At 37.2% G+C, this 20,827-nt stretch overlaps 1 protein-coding gene across 5 annotated transcripts in view; it reads right to left on the bottom strand.

Moving 5' to 3' along the window:
* The window catches only part of fbxw7.L (F-box and WD repeat domain containing 7 L homeolog), a 139,953-nt gene that overhangs the window by 111,793 nt on the left and 7,333 nt on the right, over positions 1 to 20,827 (bottom strand). Inside the window, exons 3-5 of one of the 5 annotated variants that reach the window (XM_041582615.1) lie at positions 9,314 to 9,447; positions 8,330 to 8,408; positions 7,779 to 7,820 (exon numbers count right to left, since the gene is read on the bottom strand). The exons of 2 other annotated variants lie outside the window; for them this stretch is intronic. The gene's annotated coding sequence lies outside the window, so the exon portion shown is untranslated. The remainder of the gene's footprint in view (positions 1 to 7,778; positions 7,821 to 8,329; positions 8,409 to 9,313; positions 9,448 to 20,827) is intronic. 2 more of the 5 variants (XM_041582612.1, XM_041582620.1) reach the window with 2 other exon arrangements.

The following is a 20,827-nucleotide window of genomic DNA, read 5'->3' as shown; positions in this document are numbered from 1 at the left end:
TGTTGTCCTGTCACTTTACTGTAACCTAAGTCATTTCAGTCCTACAGTTTCTATATAATGGCCCAGTTATTTACTATAGAACATGTTCAGGGGCCACATTTATATGAAATGATAACATCCAAAGTGGTCAGGGTTGCTTTGAGCAGACATGGGACCATAAATATCCATTACAGGGCCACATCTGGCCTGCACATCTCCATTTGGACAACATGACCTAAGCAGAGATAACAATTTGGTCCATATTTTTAAATGCAAAAAGATGAAATTGTCATTGTGATCTACAGGCACAAAAAGACAAGTATTAGCAGAGCCCCATTTAAGCTCCCTTCCACCTTAAATGATAAACTCAAACCAAAGTGGTTTTGTGGCTCATAATTTAAACTTTTAAACTAGGGCAGCAAAGAGTAAATGAGGTTCCAGAATGTGAAGCAGTAGAACAGCGGTTGCCGTGTAGGAAGCACAGAGGGTGGGTATGATCAGGACATACATTCGTTTTCAGCTAAAGCCAACATTTCCTCAGTCACTCCCATGTTTGCAGGAACAGGTGATGCTTCATTCTCTCACTTCTCTCAAGTCTCTTACCAACTACAGCATTCTGTATAATCAGCAAAGATCTAGTTTTCTACATTACCAACTACAGCATTCTGTATAATCAGCAAAGATCTTGCTTTCTACATTACCAACTACAGCATTCTGTAAAATCAGCAAAGATCTTGTTATCTACATTACCAACTACAGCATTCCGTATAATCAGCAAAGATCTTGCTTTCTACATGACAAACAATGCTATTTATCAGATGTAATTTCACGAAATATTACATATACAGCCTACCGGTAATTCTCAATTTAGAATGAATAAAGAGTTTTGGGTAACACAGAAATTGGCAAGAGCACATCAGTAAATGAACATATACACCCCACGTCAGAACAAATCTGGAATCATAAAATGTACAGAAATTCACAACATAAGATTTTAGGTAAGGAACTTGTTTGTCTGATTCACTATTATCTCTGTTCCATTTGTCTCATAGCCATTATCATCGCATATAATCAGTTAGCAACATTTATCAAATCAAATAGCAATGTAATCCAGCACAACATTATAACAAAATGTTCCCATCCAGTGCCCATTAGTTGGTCTTTATTTATTCTGTATGTTTTCTGAATTATTATTTTGGTATCTGGTTGTGCAGTCTTGTTGTTCTTGAGTTGGCCATGCATAGCCAGATCCATTAATTTGGCAAGGTCACCTTGGCCACACACATTCAGGCCCAAATCAGCTGATCTAATGGTTTATTTTTTGGGCCTATTGAGACCCATCAGATAAGGACTGTATGTACTCCTTGTCCAATGGTATTTTCAAACATGCCCAATTGAACTGCCTGATTTGTTTGCAAGATATTAGTGAAACAGTCCTGTCAGTGCTTAAATGTGCCCATGTACAGCTGCCTTAATTTTTTTATTGCTTATCTTTCTTTTCAGACCCTTCTGACTTCCAAACTGCTGCTTGGCTGCTAGGGTAATTAAGCATTCTAAGGCAGACAGTTCCAAGTGAGAGAATTTAAAAGATACACAAAAAATAAAAAATGAAGGCTATATATGAATACTGCTATCTACATCACAGTGAAAATAGATTATACATGGCAAAATGTACCATTCAGCATATGACATTTAACAATGGTTACTAAAAATGGGCAAATTTTTTCGCCTTGTTTCGCCGCAGAAATTACGCCCATAGACTTGTATGGCGCCATGCAAAAAAAAAAAAAAAAAAAAAAAAAAGACACCCATAGACTTTAATGGGCGCCTGCAACATTTTGTCGGCGGCGAATTTTGGCAAAACGAAACGGGTCAATCTCTAATGGTTACAACACAACGCACTTTAAATGGGCCCAACCCTGTGTGTTGCACATGGCATTGGGGACAACTTATCAGGAGACACAACATTGCAATCACTTTTTTTAACCAAAACAAATGCGAACAGCAGCAATGCGACTTGCAACTTCGCTGGAAGAATCTGCGGCGAGGGGTAGATATGGATTAAGTATGGAGTGTGGGGCATCTCCCCGGGGGGGTAGTTAGCCTGGGGGAGGAGGGAGGGGGGGTCTACCTGGGGTGGGGGGTACAGGGTTTTTTCAGAACAGGTTGAATTCTCCTTTAAGTCTACTCCCAACTGGCCCGCTGCTCACAATAGACTGATAACATGTAAATCTGGTAGAAGTGTTTAGCGTCAGGGCACACGATCAGATTCTAGGAGATTAGTCACCCGGCGTGACCCTTACTGCTGAAGGAGCAGTGTACTCTGACAGGAGACAAGCAGTGGTGTGTATGGAAGTGGGTGTTTGGACTGTCTCAGTGACTTTGGCTGCTACATGAGCATGAAAGGTAAACTTTGGACTGATCTGAAGTTGATCTAATACTCAGACTCTAAGGGGCAGATTATTTATTAAAGGTCGAATAGAGAATTCGTATTTTCAATTTTTTTTTTTTATGGTCAAAACTGCCAAATTTGACTATGGAATTATCCAAACTAAATTAGAGTTTTTTTTTTTTTTTTTAGAAAATTGGATTTTCGAGATGCATCATACTCTGGCCCTTTAAGAATTAGACTTTTGGCCACCTAAAACCAGCCGAATTACTGTAAAAGTCAATGGGAGAGGTCCAGGGATCAGTTGGGTGGTGTTTATAGCCTTCCTGACATTCGAGGTTTTTTTTCGGAGAAAAAACTCGAATCGAGTTTTGTATAATTCAAATAGAATTCAATTTGAGTTTTCGGATCGGTAAAATGAGTTTTAACAATTCAATTTTTTAAATAAATTCAACAAAAAAAAGGTTAAAAAAAAATAAAAACTCACATGAATTTCTGTTGGTTAGCATGCAGCGAAAGGATGATTACAATCTCACATACACAGCAGCTGCCCACTCCAAGGGACCAATATGCCAAAATGCCTGTCCCTTTGTCCTCAGAAAGTAATATATATATATGTGCCCATGTACAGCTGCCTTAATTTTTTTATTGCTTATCTTTCTTTTCAGACCCTTCTGACTTCCAAACTGCTGCTTGGCTGCTAGGGTAATTAAGCATTCTAAGGCAGACAGTTCCAAGTGAGAGAATTTAAAAGATACACAAAAAATAAAAAATGAAGGCTATATATGAATACTGCTATCTACATCACAGTGAAAATAGATTATACATGGCAAAATGTACCATTCAGCATATGACATTTAACAATGGTTACTAAAAATGGGCAAATTTTTTCGCCTTGTTTCGCCGCAGAAATTACGCCCATAGACTTGTATGGCGCCATGCAAAAAAAAAAAAAAAAAAAAAAAAAGACACCCATAGACTTTAATGGGCGCCTGCAACATTTTGTCGGCGGCGAATTTTGGCAAAACGAAACGGGTCAATCTCTAATGGTTACAACACAACGCACTTTAAATGGGCCCAACCCTGTGTGTTGCACATGGCATTGGGGACAACTTATCAGGAGACACAACATTGCAATCACTTTTTTTAACCAAAACAAATGCGAACAGCAGCAATGCGACTTGCAACTTCGCTGGAAGAATCTGCGGCGAGGGGTAGATATGGATTAAGTATGGAGTGTGGGGCATCTCCCCGGGGGGGTAGTTAGCCTGGGGGGAGGAGGGAGGGGGGGTCTACCTGGGGTGGGGGGTACAGGGTTTTTTCAGAACAGGTTGAATTCTCCTTTAAGTCTACTCCCAACTGGCCCGCTGCTCACAATAGACTGATAACATGTAAATCTGGTAGAAGTGTTTAGCGTCAGGGCACACGATCAGATTCTAGGAGATTAGTCACCCGGCGTGACCCTTACTGCTGAAGGAGCAGTGTACTCTGACAGGAGACAAGCAGTGGTGTGTATGGAAGTGGGTGTTTGGACTGTCTCAGTGACTTTGGCTGCTACATGAGCATGAAAGGTAAACTTTGGACTGATCTGAAGTTGATCTAATACTCAGACTCTAAGGGGCAGATTATTTATTAAAGGTCGAATAGAGAATTCGAATTTTCAATTTTTTTTTTTATGGTCAAAACTGCCAAATCTGACTATGGAATTATCCAAACTAAATTAGAGTTTTTTTTTTTTTTTTTAGAAAATTGGATTTTCGAGATGCATCATACTCTGGCCCTTTAAGAATTAGACTTTTGGCCACCTAAAACCAGCCGAATTACTGTAAAAGTCAATGGGAGAGGTCCAGGGATCAGTTGGGTGGTGTTTATAGCCTTCCTGACATTCGAGGTTTTTTTTCGGAGAAAAAACTCGAATCGAGTTTTGTATAATTCAAATAGAATTCAATTTGAGTTTTCGGATCGGTAAAATGAGTTTTAACAATTCAATTTTTTAAATAAATTCAACAAAAAAAAGGTTAAAAAAAAATAAAAACTCACATGAATTTCTGTTGGTTAGCATGCAGCGAAAGGATGATTACAATCTCACATACACAGCAGCTGCCCACTCCAAGGGACCAATATGCCAAAATGCCTGTCCCTTTGTCCTCAGAAAGTTATATATATATATATATATATATATATATATATATATATATATATATATATATATATTCGCCCTTATGTTACTAAAATTGGCCCTACAGACCCCTGCTTACCGTGGGAGTTATTGTCATATATTGTCATAATCGGGATCCTCTTATCTAGAAACAGAAACCAAGCCTTCTGCACTTACATATAAATCATATCTACCTATCCAGGAAAAATACAACAGCAAATTCTATTAACCGTTACTACTTCCTTCTGACTCCTGCTACGTAGAATTACAGTCTGTTGTAGTTTGGATGTTCTACATAGGATTAGCAGTGGATAGAACTCCATACAAGGTATTAGGAGCTTTTGAAGCTCATTTTAAAAAAAAATAAATACTCAATGAACTGCTACTTATTCAAAAAATTCCAAAAATATGGGAATTCATCCAGCAACAACAAATCCTAGTTAATGTACATTCTTTGCGTACATGCACTGCTAGAGCCAGCTGTGCCGCAATCCTAAAGACATCTGTTTCAATAAACTGTAAAATAAATGCGCACAGAGAACAAAAAGGAGAGTGATTAGTCCCTGGCACTAAAGAATAGCAATCAGCATTGTATACAAAAAACATATAAACACGTCAAAAACGGCAGGAGTTCTGCTCAGATAGAAAGTAAGCTGTTCTAAATTAAAAGGGGAAAATATACACTATTTATAAGTAGGGAATGTCTCAAATACACCTTCAAAAGAAAAAGGTTTTAAGTAGTTTCACCACAAATTAACTCTTTCTAGTTACACTTGCATTACTTCCATATAAACATTTCTCTCCATTTCACTTGGCACGTATGCTTGCCTGATTGATGTTATTCTGCACCTTGTATATGCTGCATGTATTTAGTTTACAGTTAAACTGATTATATATACATATATGGGTAAATACAACATACACAAATAAGCCAGAAATAAGATAGGTACAAACATATGCCCAAAATATTTTTGTCTGCATAGCCCTATTTATACACATACAAGAGGTGACTACTAGACTGTCCCCATAAACAGAACAGCAACCTCAGATGCCCTCAAAAGTGTATGCTTTCAGTAGGCTACGTTCTCTACTATCTGTGTAACCTCACAGAGATGGAAAACAATGAGATACGTTTTCCTCTAAGCAAACTTGTGGTTCCGGCTCCCCTGGGGGGACTGCAAGCTGTAGTTGGGGGGCACAGTCAGAAGGCCAGGTGGGGTGACAACTGGGGAAAATGCCCATTTGCTTTCCTAGATACAATGGCTAGGTGGTTAGTTAAGATTAGGGTTGAATATGAATTTGGTTTCTAAGATATTCCTCAAACTATTAACGACATGACTGGTATATTTTCTATATCTGTACTCAGGGCTTCAACATAAAAAAAAAACCAAATAGCAAGTAATGCAGCATTTCAGAAAATCTGTTTCTAGGTTTCTGGAGTAATCTAGCCACAGATAACAGAATCTATGATGCTGACACAGAAGACCAGTATCAGCATTCCCGTGCCATAAATGATACCTAAATGGGTTACGTGTTACCCTATAGGGATTAACAGTGATACGAGGCACTTACAGGGTTAAAATGCAAGAGGTATGACAGAACAGAAAAACAAAAGGAAATGAAAACGAACTGAAAGTTGCTAAGAAAATATCCATTTGCAACAGTATAATAAAAGGCAAACTTGCCCTTTAATTTAAGCAAAATAAGTCTAAGATCCCCCTCCCATGAGACTTTGGTGTGGTTCTGCAATGATGCTACATTCTTTAGGCACCAATGGTGAATGAGCATGATGAATGAATTCTGTTTCATATGGAAAAGTGTTGCACACATACAGTTTAAGATACAGGTATAGGATCCCATATCCGGAAATCCGATATCCAGAAAGCTCCGAATTATGGAATGGCTGTCTCCCATAGACTCCATTTTATCTAAATAATCCAAATTTTTAAAAAGGATTTCCTTTTTCTCTGTAGTAATAAAACAGTACTTTGTACTTGATCCAAGCTAAGATATATATAACCCTTATTGGAAGCAAAACCAGCCTATTGAATTTCTAGTAGACTTAAGGCATGAAGACCCAAATTACGGAAAGATCAGTTATCCAGAAAACCCCAGGTCCCGAGCATTTTGGATAACAGGTCCCATACCTGTACAATTATAGAGCAGGAAGCTATGGAAAAAGAAAAAACAATAGAACCTAGTGCAATATTGCGAATATTCAGTACAGTCACATGCAGTTTAGTAGCTGCTCCTGTTCGGAAACTTCAGGTGACTTCGAATATATGATGGTTTTACTGTCGGCATTTCAGTTACAGGTATAGGACCTGTTATCTAGATTGTTCAGGACCAGGGGCTTTCCGGATAACAGATATTTAAGTTATTTGGATCTCTATACTTTAAGTCTACTAAAGAATAATTTAAACATTAATTAAACCCAACTGGTTTTGATTCCAATAAGGATGTATTATATCTTTTTTGGGATCAGGTACAAACTACTGTTTTATTATTACAAGGAAAAAGGAAATCATTTAAAAATATTTGAATTATTTGATTATAATGGGGTCTAAGGGAGACCACCTTCACATAATTATTTGCTTTCTGGATAATGGGTTTCCAGATAACGGATCCTATACCTGTATTTCCAATGGATAAGCATTTTCTGGAGATTTTTGGCCCTGTCGTGCATTAATAATAATTGCTGACAAATCTCCCCATCGCCCACTGCCCTTAAACTTAGCAATAGCCTAATGTGCCGTATTCAGGCCAGTTCTAGCCATGCTCCCTTCATAATGCAGTGTGATGTTCATTGTATGCAAAAACTACATAGCTTCTAAAGGCAGGATTTACAAGAAAAAGACCCTTCATTACCATGTGACTAATAGTATGGACGTGTAAAAGAAACACAAATATTTGTGCATAAAAACTGGAATTTGCACGACTAGGGACATCCGAGATAAAATGTTAGCAACAAATATTACAATTCTGATTCCATTCAGCCAGATCTTTAGTGAGGATTTTCTAAAGAACTAAAAGTAAAAAAAAACATAGTAATATGTGAAATGAGGTCGGCTCCATTTGTGTTTTGCCCCTATAAGTACTGAGAAATGCTTTATAAAAAGACGTGAACAAATAGCTGAATAATTGTTCCATTAAAGCCAGTAGTTGGCACATGCAACATGAATGCTCTTCAGGTATCTGCAGCTGTAATTGTGCAGCAGTCACACTCTGCTGATTGAAATACATTTCACATACATTCCTGCTGTGTATCCAAGGAAATCTCTTGAGGAAAGAAATCTAAGGAGCAAAAAAAAAAAAAAAAAAAATAAGCAACAGAATATTCATTTTGTTTCTGTGTGTATATCCAATGCAAATGAAAGACAGGGAAGGGGAAATCTGTAAAAGGAAAGGATTACAGATACAGTCTGAGGAGGTACAGTATATGTTCTTTTTTTTTATATATATATAAAGAACGGACATGTCTCACATATTAAAAAAAAAAGTAAAACGTATCAGCGCACATGCATCGAAACACTCTGGGCATCGTTTATGAATGAAGCAGGTTTGCCCCAGGTCAGTAATCTATAGCAGCCCATCTGAGAATGCAGACGAAAACTACGGTAGTTGCCCATGAATGCAAATTTGTGCAGTTTGTTAATGACCTAACTCTTTTGAAACAGGAGGACTGTCGCAATCATACAATTTGCTTACACCGTGTATAATAATATCTCTTTCTATGCCCTTCCCCTCCAGCACAACCCACATGCATACTCCTCATTCAGCCGTGGAATAAACCAAATGCATACCTGTCCCTTCACTTACTGCACAGCCAAGCTACCAGCACTCTTTTTCCGATTATCAGCTCTGCAGCCTGCTGCTCCATTCCTGTACAACACAATAATATTCACTGGATATAAAAAGGGAAGAATGACTAGTGAAGTGTTATGAGATTTGTAATAGATGCGTGTGATCAGAACCAGCACCACTACTTAGCAGCAAAGGTTATATTAATGGCACCCAAATGTCCGGTTTGATTACAAATCTTTATCTTGATACCAAAAAGCCCCCAAAATGTACATTGGCTTTTAATAAAAGCACATTTTATATTTGTGAATCACAGTTTCTACTGTATATTCTCTACACCAATGGTCACTAACCCTTGGATGTTGCTCCCAGTCAACTCAAAAGCAGGTGCTTCTTTTTGAATTTCAGTCTTGAAGGCAAGTTTTGGTTGCATAAAAAAAACAGATGTAATGCCAAACATAGCCTCCCGTAGGCTGTCAGTCCATATAGGTGCTACGAAATAGCCAATCACAGCCCTTTGGCATCCAAGGAACATTTCATGCTTGTGTTACTCCCCAACCCTTTTTTCATTTCAATGTGGCTCATGGGTAAAAAAAGGTGGGGACCCCTGCTCTATGCAGAGGATAGAGTTCATAAATATTCAGATCATGTGATTACACAGGCATTTTAATTGCCAGATTCTTTTAACATTTGTTACATGGATTTTTCACTGAATAAAAGACCAAGAGAAATGTCCAACCTCAGCTACCTCTTAGCATTCCTAAATGGGATCAGTAATTTGTGGCAATCCATTTGATAAAGGGTGGGGTCATTTGAGTCTTGCATCATAAAGTGAAAGCAGCATGGTATTTCAGTAAAAGGCATTTCTCAAAACCTGAAATTATGGCACACCATGGTGAATTCCTAGACAGCCTAACAGATCCTCTCATATCCCTGACATGGCAGAAGGATGACTCAATCTGCCACACATCGGAATAAAAGGCTACCTGTATTTCATGCTAAATGGTCCCTCCATACACTTGCAGCCAAGCATTGTTCCTGTTCACAGACGTAAAAGCATGTTTTATTTCACTGCCCTTCTTCAATCTCTTCGCAGCAGGGGGCACAAATCAATCTCCAACTGTGAAGAGAGACAGCGGTTGTAGCAGGCACATTATCTTTAGCCCGATTGTTATTATTCTGTGCTGACAGATTATGCAGAAATGTTTAGTCATTTTTTGGAGGGGGGATAAAACTCAGAAATGAGGATTTACAAATGCTTGTATAAACAATGCTAAAAAAGAAATAATTCAAACTGTAATATTTGTGATAATGGAAACATGAAAATGTAACTGTAGTGCAGTTATTTGTGCAATGCTTAGTAAGAGAGTTTCATTTGTCCTGTTATTGCACAACTGTCAGGAGCCTTCATTTATACCAGCGAGAGGTTTTATTTCTTAAAGGAAAACTAAAGCGTAGCAAAAAAGTAAGATACGAATACTGCACATTATATTATGGGGTTCTGTATAAGCCCACGGCAACCACTGTCCTTTAGCAGGACAGATTTGTTCCTCCAAAGAAGCCCCAACAGCTCCCCGTCTTTCTTTCTACTGAATCACTGCATGCGGTCAGTTCACAGAGCTTAGAAACAGACTCCAAAAAATAAATTAATTAAAAATAACATATTCAGATTAACAATACATGGCAGTTCTGAAACCAGTGCAACGTGCATCAGAATTTAATAATCAGTCCTGTGGCATCAGTTTCTATGACAGGTAACCCTAATTTTCCGCTGGATGATTTGCGACGTCCCCTAAGCTTAGTTTCTCAACAGCAGCCGAGAGCACCCTGATAATGTGTGCCACAGGCACTCCTCTAACAAAATCCAAGATGGTTACCCCTATGCATAACTTTGAAGGCCTGAATCATTACTATTGGAGATGCTGAACCTTAAGCAAAGTTTAAAGAATAAAATGCAACATTTCTAGCAATGTTCATTTTAAAGGTTTAGATCTCCTTTAAGTCATTCCTCAAAGGATTTATTTTCTTCAGCAGTGCAATACTAATATTTTACCGAGCACAGGCATAATATTACATTTTAATCCACCATGTAAAAACAGGAAGGACATTTTTAAAGAGGGCCTAAAGCCGTCTTACAGAATAAACAGCTCTCTACTGCAGGTGAAAGACGTCAACTAATGTGGCACCCTGTTAACCCCCCCCCCCAAACAGGTCACCAAAGTAACAGACAAATCACCTACGCGCCCTTTCATTTGCACCCAAATTGTTGTTAACCACTTCAATGAAAAGTCCTGAAACAAACCAAAATATATTCCAATAAACTTCAGAAACTACCAAAGTGTGATTCTGGGTCACGGACGAAATGGAACATAGTGTGAGCGAGACAAAACCCCTGAGTTGGTATCCCTAAGGAGATGCAAACTTGTTAATCAATACTTAATTAGCATACTGAGCTAATTGTGCAAAGGGTCAGAAGAAGAAGGCAAATAATTAAACCAAAGGAAAAGTTGCTTAGAAATTACTATTCTATAACATATAACATACTAAAGGTTAACTTAAAGGTGAACCACCCCTTTAATGCTTCCTAACTGCACAAATAAGGAAAATGGAGCCAGGTTTACACAGAGTAGGTACAATTCTCATTGGTGATTTGCTTGCATCTATTGACCTCAAAAAATTTGGGGAAAAAGTTTTTTCTAAATAAAGTTGCTTTAAGGTGTTTTTGGACTACAGTTCCCAGCATGATTTACCCTTAAAAGTATGCTAGAACTTGTAGACCAGTAAAACTGGAGCACAATATGGTTGAGCCACAGTGTTTAAACCTCCTTTAAAGTGTGACTATGGATTTATTCTTATGAATTATTTGCCTGCATATTCTGGTATCTTTGGAACGCACTGACAAGTCTCTGGATCAGGGATGCGCAGTTGATGACACTGCTTTAGCTATTCTTAGCTTCTAGGAATTGTAATGCAGCCCCATCTAGGATGCCTCCAGTTACCCACAGTGTAAGCCTTATTGCTAGCTTATTTTGGTATATCGTAAGAATGTCTTTTATAGGTATTTCACCATGTCTCCTTAGCCGCTGTAACACAACACTCAGCAAGGTAGGGTGAAACAAAGACAGATGAAATGACAGCAAATGACAAGTAAAAAATACTCACTTTAACCCAATAACACATCAGTATATCTCTGAAAAAGACCGTGTGCACTCATTAAGACCAAAAGCTGGATGCAGAGCCAGAAAGAAAGCATTTGATGGCAGCAGTTTGGAAAAAGGAATGCAAATTTAATCACTTGGATAACATTTCCCATTCAAACGCAAATTATGCATACTATCGGGCTCAGAATATACCCAGAAAGTTTCCCTCAAATCCACGCAGCCAAAATATGATTATTAGTGGATTCGTGGATTTATAGTTGTATCTAATAAGTCATATTTTTACTGCAGCCACCAACTCATACCAAACTCATATCACAGTGCCTGGCAGTCATTGGAGATGCTCAAAATGTCGCCATGGCTAAAAGAAAACTTTCATTAAATGGGACTGGCTAATTTTAGAACTCCAGAAACCAAGAAAACCAGAAACCAAATATTAAAAGAGTAATTCAGGTGTGATATGATGTATTTACAATGGTTCTTACAAACTGAAACAGTGAATTGATAAACCAATAAAATGATTCTGTTACCTTCAGAGATAAAGGAGTTGTGCACCTTCCAACACTTATTTCAGTTCAGGTGTTTTCAGATACACCAGAAATAAATGCTTTTTATTGACTTTCTATTTGTGTCCATTTTTTTTAAAGTTTCTTTTTCACCTTTTTATGTCTTTCTAAAGCAGTTTTGGGAGTGGGGGGGGGGGTCGCCGACTCTGTAAACTGTTCTAAATTGATACATTAGTTGATACATTTCTTATCTTTGGCCCTGTTGAGCAGAATCACTAAGTTTCATTAAGGCTAAGGTCACACTGGGCGATAAGTCGCCCGCGATTTTTAAAAGAAATTCGTAGCGACAAGGCAATCGCCTTTGTGCAGAAAGAAAGTTTAGAGTGACTTTTACCAGGAAGCTGTGTACATATTAGCTCGCGATTTGCATGAATCTTGATGTGTCAACAAAACGAACAACTTGTCGCCAGGACTCGCTTTTAAAAATCGCGGGCGACTTATTGCCCGATGTGACCTTAGCCTAAAGGCAGCAGTTAGAATTGATACAATAGTTGGCAATATTCCACAGATGCTGCTGAAAAATGTATCAACTAATGTAGCACAATCTGCACCTGAATTACTGAGCTGCCAGTCTGCCAGAGACAGGAACATTTGAAATGTAATTTTGGAAAAAATCTGAAGACAACTGAACTGAAGAGTGAAGAGTATTTGGAAGGGGAACTAGCCCTCTAATTCTATACGAGTTACTTTCCGGTTATACCTCAGTCACCTGTAACTAAAAGTCCATTACCTCAACCTTCTCCTAATGGAGTAAATTCAAACTTTGCAACTTGGAATAACGGGGACTATTTACTGCCAATAGTTGCCTATAGTATAGAGTACCTCAGTTTAAAACTTTCAAGACAGGGAATGCATGCAGCACTGTGATATATGTGATATTATATAGTGAATAATGTACTCCCTATTGTAAAATATAAGGATATTATAAGTTGCCGAGGAGTTCCATGACCATATGAAAGCAGAGTGTTTTTATACAGGTCATGGACCTCTGAGATGACTTCTAATACCCTCATATTTTTCAACAGGGTACTTTAATTATTATAATACACATGTTTTAGTGAGTCACGTGACAGAAATGACATCACTAACTTCCGATTATAACCGATGACATCACTAAGCAGCATTTATAAGGATATCATTATCAGGATATTCATGGCTCGTATTTTATACTGTACATATATAATAAACAGGAGAGATGAACATCCTTTTGTAAAATATGAAAATATCAGAAGTCGCTTATGAGTTCTATGACCTGTATAAAAGCCTCCGGCCTTCACCCTCATGACCATGGCCATATAACTCCTCAGCTGCCAGTGTATGAACAGCTTTATAATGTCCTTTTATTTTAAAATTGGGGGTACATTATTTGCTATTTATTCTTCAGTATTAGCAATACGCCTAACTGTAAATTATATCCTTATAAACAACACACTTTCATGTCAGATCTCGACACACTTTCATGTCAGATCTCACCGTTATAACTAAAAGTGACAGCCAAACAGCAATACTGTAGACACTGTTGTCAGGGTAGCACCCATAGAAATCCATGTAAACACCAAACAGAAGCACCAAGACATCCCTGAAAAAACAGAAGACCTTTCATAATAACGGTACACAAAGCTTTGCACACCTCCCAAACAGGCATGGTGTGGGAACAGCAGCGTAGAAGACACACAGTCTCCTCCTAAGTACAGAAACAGAACCAGCAGAACAACATCGGAGGTAAATTTCAGAGCTAAACTCTGTCCCTAGCAACAGAGGCTATTGTAGTAATAAGCAGGACTATCAAAGGTGCAGCTCTTCTGAAATAGTAACCTTCAGGGCAGGTATCGGTAGGCGAGGGGGAGGCAAATATACAGTAACTTTATTACACTAGCCTAATTACATTCATTTGCACTATACAGATTTTTTTTTTTTTACCACTAAAATAACATCTTTCCCATTAACTAAAATGCAACTCCTGATCATGGAACCCTTTGGTGACTCTTATAAACTGTAGTAGGGTGTACAGTATCCTCTGTATGTTAAAAATAGGATTAATCGAACGCTCATTTAAAATTACCGGTATTATTCTTTGCCTTCTGCACAGTTATTGCAACAATCAAAGTGCCAAGTAAGGCCTGTAAATTACAGACATGTTTGTCCTATTTCCCTGTCAGAATATTTAAATGGAAGAAATACAATGAAGCAATATTTTAACACTTTTTTACAACTAAAACGTCAAAATAATAATCGTTCAAAAAAAGAATTTGAACATTAAGGGAAGGTCAGCGCTATCACTTCCCTTCTTCTGCACAATACTGAATTGAAAGAAGAATTCCTTGCTGTTGAGACCTACAAAGCAACCAGTATGCTTTCGCCAATAAAGTGATTTGTTCATTAAAGCTACCAATAAAGCAACCTTTTGTTAAAGCAAGAAATATCAGAAGCCCTAATGAGGGATCTCACTTGGTATGTTTCTGTTCCCGGTTTAAAATAGAAACTGCTCCCCTCAACAGAAAGACTGGATTGTAAAAGGAACCAAGAACAATAACGTTATCCTCTGGTGAAGGAGAGCTGGGAAGCAAGGAAATGTTAATCTTTTGGTAGTTACTCTGTTTTAAAATTAGAGGAGCTTATCCAGTCCCGAGAAGGAGCCAGCCAATAGACCTGCAGTACATGCAACATGAAGGCCACCTGTAGATCACTGCTGAATTGGGAACAAGCTGCTCACATACAGGACTTATTTTATAATCTGCAGACCATTGGGCAGCTCCATCTGATCTTCTGCAACCCAGCCATGCATTTGGATGAGCTGTTAAGATCACTGTCCCAAAGACAACTGCATCACTAAAGAGGTGATACCGTATGCTGATTTGGACAAAAAGGATTTATCTGTATTGACTGACCACCCACATCATAAACTCATTGCTCAAATGACTGCACGGGGCCACACAGGCTGCCACTTCTATTTGGAACAAATTAATTCAGTGACCTTGTCACTCCATGTGTGGCTAGCTTTTCAGCAGATTGAAAGCTCTAATGAGCAGAGACCTCTACCTCCTGTATTGATCAGTACCTGTATGCAATATGTATGGGGCTTCTCCTGTACTTGTGCAGCCCTGTGGAGAGTGGTGGCACATTAAAAATTGTAATCAAAATAATGTTAATGATGACAACAACAGTAATAGTTCTAATATGGTTGTATATGGAAACAACAAACAAGATAGAGAGTCTCTATCCCACTGGTGATAAAATAGGTACATCTACAAAACTGAACTTTATTTGGGAATCATTCATAAGCTAAAAATGTTTATTATTTTGTATTGATTTGTCTCTAAGGTCTTTATTCTTCATATAAGAAATAAGGGGCAAAGTGATTTTTAACCTTATAACATTTTCTTATTTTCATTTTACAAATCTTCCACCAGCTCACTTACTAAGGAACAGAAGAATGTTGGTATTGGTTGTGTACGACTGAAAGATGCTATTATGTTGCAGATAGATCCTTCTGTACAAATTCGCCATAATATATAAAAGGTACAGTACTACTCTTAGGTTTAGCAAAGGATATATTTCGGTGTTAGCCTTTAGCGAGCTATATTATATATATATATATATATATATATATATATATATATATATATATATATATCACACATTAGCCGCAGGTTGGGGGTGGGGGAACAAGTGAGCATTATTCATCAACAACTAGGTGGCTGAACAGATAACCCCAAAGTCCTGTCTTGGTTCACAGATGTCCCTGGACTAAAACCCCAACACATCTGATTGTAGTGCAGTCACATCAATTGTAGTCCAGAAGATCTGAGGACCCAAGGTCCCTAAAGGGCTCATACATGTTACAGACTTCACTGGATGGTTTGGTCATGTAGTAAGAGCAGCTGATTTGTTACCCCCACTCCTCTGTTCAAGCTATAGGAATCAGAAGTGTGTCATGCCATAGTACAGCTACTCCCAAGGTATGAAATATGGTTTGAAGCATCATGTCTCATGTTAACACACATTATAAATGATCAAATAGTGAATGGATGAGATTACCAACGACTGTAGAGTCAACAGTTAAGGAAAGTGTAAAAATCTGAATACAGGTTATTGGGCTGAGAGACTTGTTTTTTCCAAAAAAAAAAAAAAAGAAAAAAAAAGGAAAACAGGAAAGCCTCAACATAGCATTGCTATTGCTCTGTATAATAAATAACCGCCACTGCCATTTTGATTAATAGAATTCTGATCTTAAATACATGCTGTCAGATTAAGAAATGTTTTGCTGCCGACTAACTGCAACCACTAATATATCAACACACTCAGGGAACACTATGGGTGCCCAGTTGTGGTATAAAAATGAAGACTTTGGTTTGTCAGGAAAGGTAATCGTTAAAAGGTTTATAATATAGGAAGAACCGGTGTATATATCATGGTCCTTTGTATTTGAAATGGCATGTGCATCTCTGAATTTACAAACCACCCCCCCCCCCCCAAAAATACAAGAGGAGGTGAAGAATTTTCAGAAACATACAAATCTGTAAGATCTGTTCAAAGACACACACCTAAAAGGATGGCCCAGTTGGTGTAGATGAGCAATATTTTTTTTTTTTTATGATGACAGTGGTATAGTAAAATGACATGGCTGGGTCATGAGCTTTATAAGTATATTAATTGTATGAAACGGTAATTTTACTGTGGTTAATGCTTATTATATAGATATATAGATTATTATACAGATATATGGACGTTAAAGGAGAATTAAAACTAAAGTATAACATAAAAAGCTTACCGTATTGATTCATGTAATAAAAAAAAGACAAAGCTTGCTACTATTCTAGTAATTAATAGAAATCAACCAGCAGGCATCCATTACTTGACAGCTTTCCATAAACAAACATTTCATATATATTAGGAGCAGGCACATCACATTCCCATGCACTTAGGTTTATTACATATTTATAATAGACAGCACTGGTATATAGGAATCCATGGATTTCACATATTAACTTGTGGCATGATGGTTAGCAATGCCATCTTGCAGCTTAGTGTAGGAGGGTGCTGTTTATACAGAGCTCATAATCAAAGTTGCTTACAGAGAAAGGTAGTATAGTGTCAAAAAAATATAGTACATAGTAATTATACCAATGAATATACACATTTATACAACTGAAAGAAGAATACATTTTCAGCCTAGGATTTGTTGAGACCCTCGCCAATTCAAACTTTCAAGCCTGTGCCTGGTGACTAGGTTAAGTTGTCCCTAGCAACCAAGTAGTTTACTATTTGTAAATCGCTATTAATGAGCTGCAGCGTAGTACAATGCATAAAAGTAAAATATATGAAAAGTACACACAAGGAGGACAATTCAGTAAATAAATACAATAAATATATGCAGCACACAGAGCTCATATAAGGATACAGAGCTTTAGTGCTATGTGGCAAGAGCCACAGCAGGAAAGAGGACCCTGCCCTGTAGAGCTTACAGTCTAAGTCGTGTGGCTAACATACAGGCACAAATTGGAGGGGGAAAGTGCACAAAGTAAAGACATTATCCAGTAGGTAACAAGACTAGACTAATTTTCTAGTGTTCCAAAAGGTAGTGCTGGAGTAAGGACAGGGGCACACTTTTTAAGTAGAGGAGATGGCATAGGATCAAGGAGCAAGTTGTTAAAGGAGAGGACAAGAGAAGTTTTGAGACTTCAGACTTGGTTATAAGATCAAAAGAGTTGAAAGGGGAAAGAGGAGATTTAGGAAGAGTGAGAATATAGGTCAGTCCATTGTGGGTATGTTCCGATATTACTGTTTCACTTTTAGAGGGATGGAGTGGTGAGTTGAATATCCAAAACAAGCATTGTGGGTTGGATTTATTATTATTTATGAGTGTACTATAGTATTCTTGTTTAGCCTGGGATGGGGATAAGAAGCTACGGTGTGTATCAGTGGTTTAATTTCTAAATTCTTTTAACAAGTTGATTTTAAAAAGAGCTGCCTTGTATATTATTTCTTACTTGTAGGAACTAGGGAGTAGAGTGTTTACTTTCTAAAATATTAGCTCACACACCCTGTTACAGTCTGAGAAGGTTTTACTGTGATCATTAGGTGAATGCCAATGGCATATTTGAAATACAATGCTAGTGTCTGCACTGTACCGCAAAGCCTACAATTATACAATAAAATATCAGCCAAGCCAATTTCATATTACTCTCACATTGTTAAAAAGCATTTTTTTGTAGACAACAGTCCCTTACCAGCTCTGCAACAAAACATTGCAATAGAGAATGTATTGATAAACTCGTTTTGGGACAAATAAAACAAATAAAGACTAATTTAAATATATGGTCAACAACAAAACACTGAGTTTGATCATAATAAACAAACAAACAGGCAGAAATGCGCAAACATCTGTCATTTCTAACTGACTGCCTTATACTGCTAAAAGAGGCCATTACAGGTATGGGACCTGTTATACAGAATACTCAGGACCTGGGGTTTTCCAGATAAGGGATCTTTTGTAATTTGTATCTTCATACCTTAAGTCTACTAGGAAGTCCTGCAATATTAAATAAACCCAATAGGCTGATTTTGCTTCCAATAGGGATTAATTATATTTTAGTTGGGATCAAGTACAAGGTACGGTTTTATTATTACAGATAAAAAGGGTAATCATTTTTTTAAAAATTGGATTATAGCTTTCTGGATAACGGGTTTCCGGATAACGGATCCCATACCTGTATAATGTTGAAATATATGTTTTTGGCTCAAAAAGCAGTGAAAGGTGACTTCGTTAAAGTGAAAGGGAGCATGCATGGGCTGATAAGGCTGAAATAGAGAAAACTGATGGTTATTGAACTGCTACAGATGAAGCCAATGCACAGACAATATCAAAACATACATACTGTAATACAACTTTTAAAGGGTTGCAGTGCTGCAAAGTGAAACTGCCAAAATTTGTATTTAGAGAGGAAATAGGTCAGTTCAACAAGTGGAAATAAAATGTTTCTTTGCAGCAACAGTTCTATATATTTTCTACTATGCTATGTGGGCCATACAGCCCTACTGGAACTTGGATAGCAGCCTGCATGTCAACACAGAACTGCATTTCATAATTGTACTAGTACAGGGCGAAATTTTTGTTGGTGTTATTGGCCCTTTATTAGTGCCATGGTATATCTCCTTTTAGCCAACATCCCATTATCACACTTAAAGGTCAGTATTCCACCATGTGGTGGAAACAGAGGGCAATAAATAAATTATCTTAGGTATCCAAGTATAACATTGTTCTATCCTTCAACACTATTCCCTTTTCTATTATAGTAGACAATACTGGGAAGGGCTTGTGCCTAGACAAATACCACAAATTAGAACTGCAAACTTCAAAACCAGATTTATTAAAGGTCATGTTTTCCCCCCTGCTTCATTATACATATTCTGTTCTTTCTGCAGGTCAATTTTTAACATTCATTACAAATATTTAAAAAAATATATATAAAAAAAATAAAAACAGGTATTTTTGTCAGCGTTTCTTTCAAGTTCAAGTTAAAAAATTGCAAATACTTCTTGACATGCACATTATAAAGTCTCACAAATGACAATGGTGGAAAATTCATGCATAACATTTTCTAGAGCATTTTTATGTGGAAAATAATGCTGAAAAAAATAGGTTTGAAAACGTGGTTTTCTTCAATGGCAAGAAAATGTGAAAAAGGTCAAGAAGCTTTAAGGATTTTTGTTGGATTATAGTAAATATTCCTTTTTTATTGGGCCATAAATCAGGGAAAATGTCAAGATCATGAGCATTTCAAGCAGCGTTATAGTTTTATATTAACCGCAAAACCAGAAAACAATAATACACATACCCAATATACCCACCCACATAATAGCATTATTGTATAATTGTTTAATTGTATATTGTACTACAAAAGGTTCCCTACACCAACCTGTACACCAATGCATTGCATTAGAAGAATAAATTACAGGTATAGGATCTGTTCATCTAGAAAGTTCATAATTACAGGAAGCCTATCTCCTATAGCAAATAAATCACATTTTTAAAAATTATTCTCTTTTTCTCTGTAATAAGACAATATCATGTACAGGTATGAGATCTGTTATCCGGAAACCCGTTATCCAGAAAGCTCAATTTCATTCAAATTTGTAACAACTGTTTCCTTTATCTCTGTAATAATAAAACAGTACCTTGTACTTGATCCAAACTAAGATATAGTAAATCCCTATTGCAAGCAGAACCAGCCTATTGGGTTTATTAATTGTTTACATGATTTTTTAGTAGACTTCAGTTATGAAGATCCTAATTAGGGAAATTCACTTTATCCAGGTCCCAAGCATTCTGGATAACAGACCCATACCTGTACCAAACTGAGTCTTCTGAAACATACTGTAATGAATTCTTGGCTTCTAAATACAATACGTGTGCACAAATAGTCTGCAAATATGGTAGATCCTTGTGTACACAGATATAGAGTTTTTGCTTCAAATGTCTTGTATTTGGAAGGAAAAAGTTTTGTGACATTATGAGATACCTATGTAAAATTTTCTAGAAGATGGCAAATTTACATGACATTTTCTGTATCACTGAGTAACCTTTACTGTCACAAAAATTAAGATTTTCCCTTAGCTTTTCAAAAGCATCTTGCAAAATAAAGTATCCAGGGTGCCTTAAATGGTTTTCCTGCATGCTGAAAAATATATATTTTTGTATCTTCTATTCAAACAATTGGGAAAACTTTTGCAGTATTTCACAAACAGCACTTTTGGTGAAAGGTCTTATGTATAT

This window comes from Xenopus laevis, chromosome 1L, assembly GCF_017654675.1.
Source record: "Xenopus laevis strain J_2021 chromosome 1L, Xenopus_laevis_v10.1, whole genome shotgun sequence".
NCBI classification, from domain to species: domain Eukaryota; kingdom Metazoa; phylum Chordata; class Amphibia; order Anura; family Pipidae; genus Xenopus; species Xenopus laevis.
The sequence above is the reverse complement of the archived record's forward strand: the minus strand, read 5'-3'. Positions and strand labels throughout refer to the sequence as shown.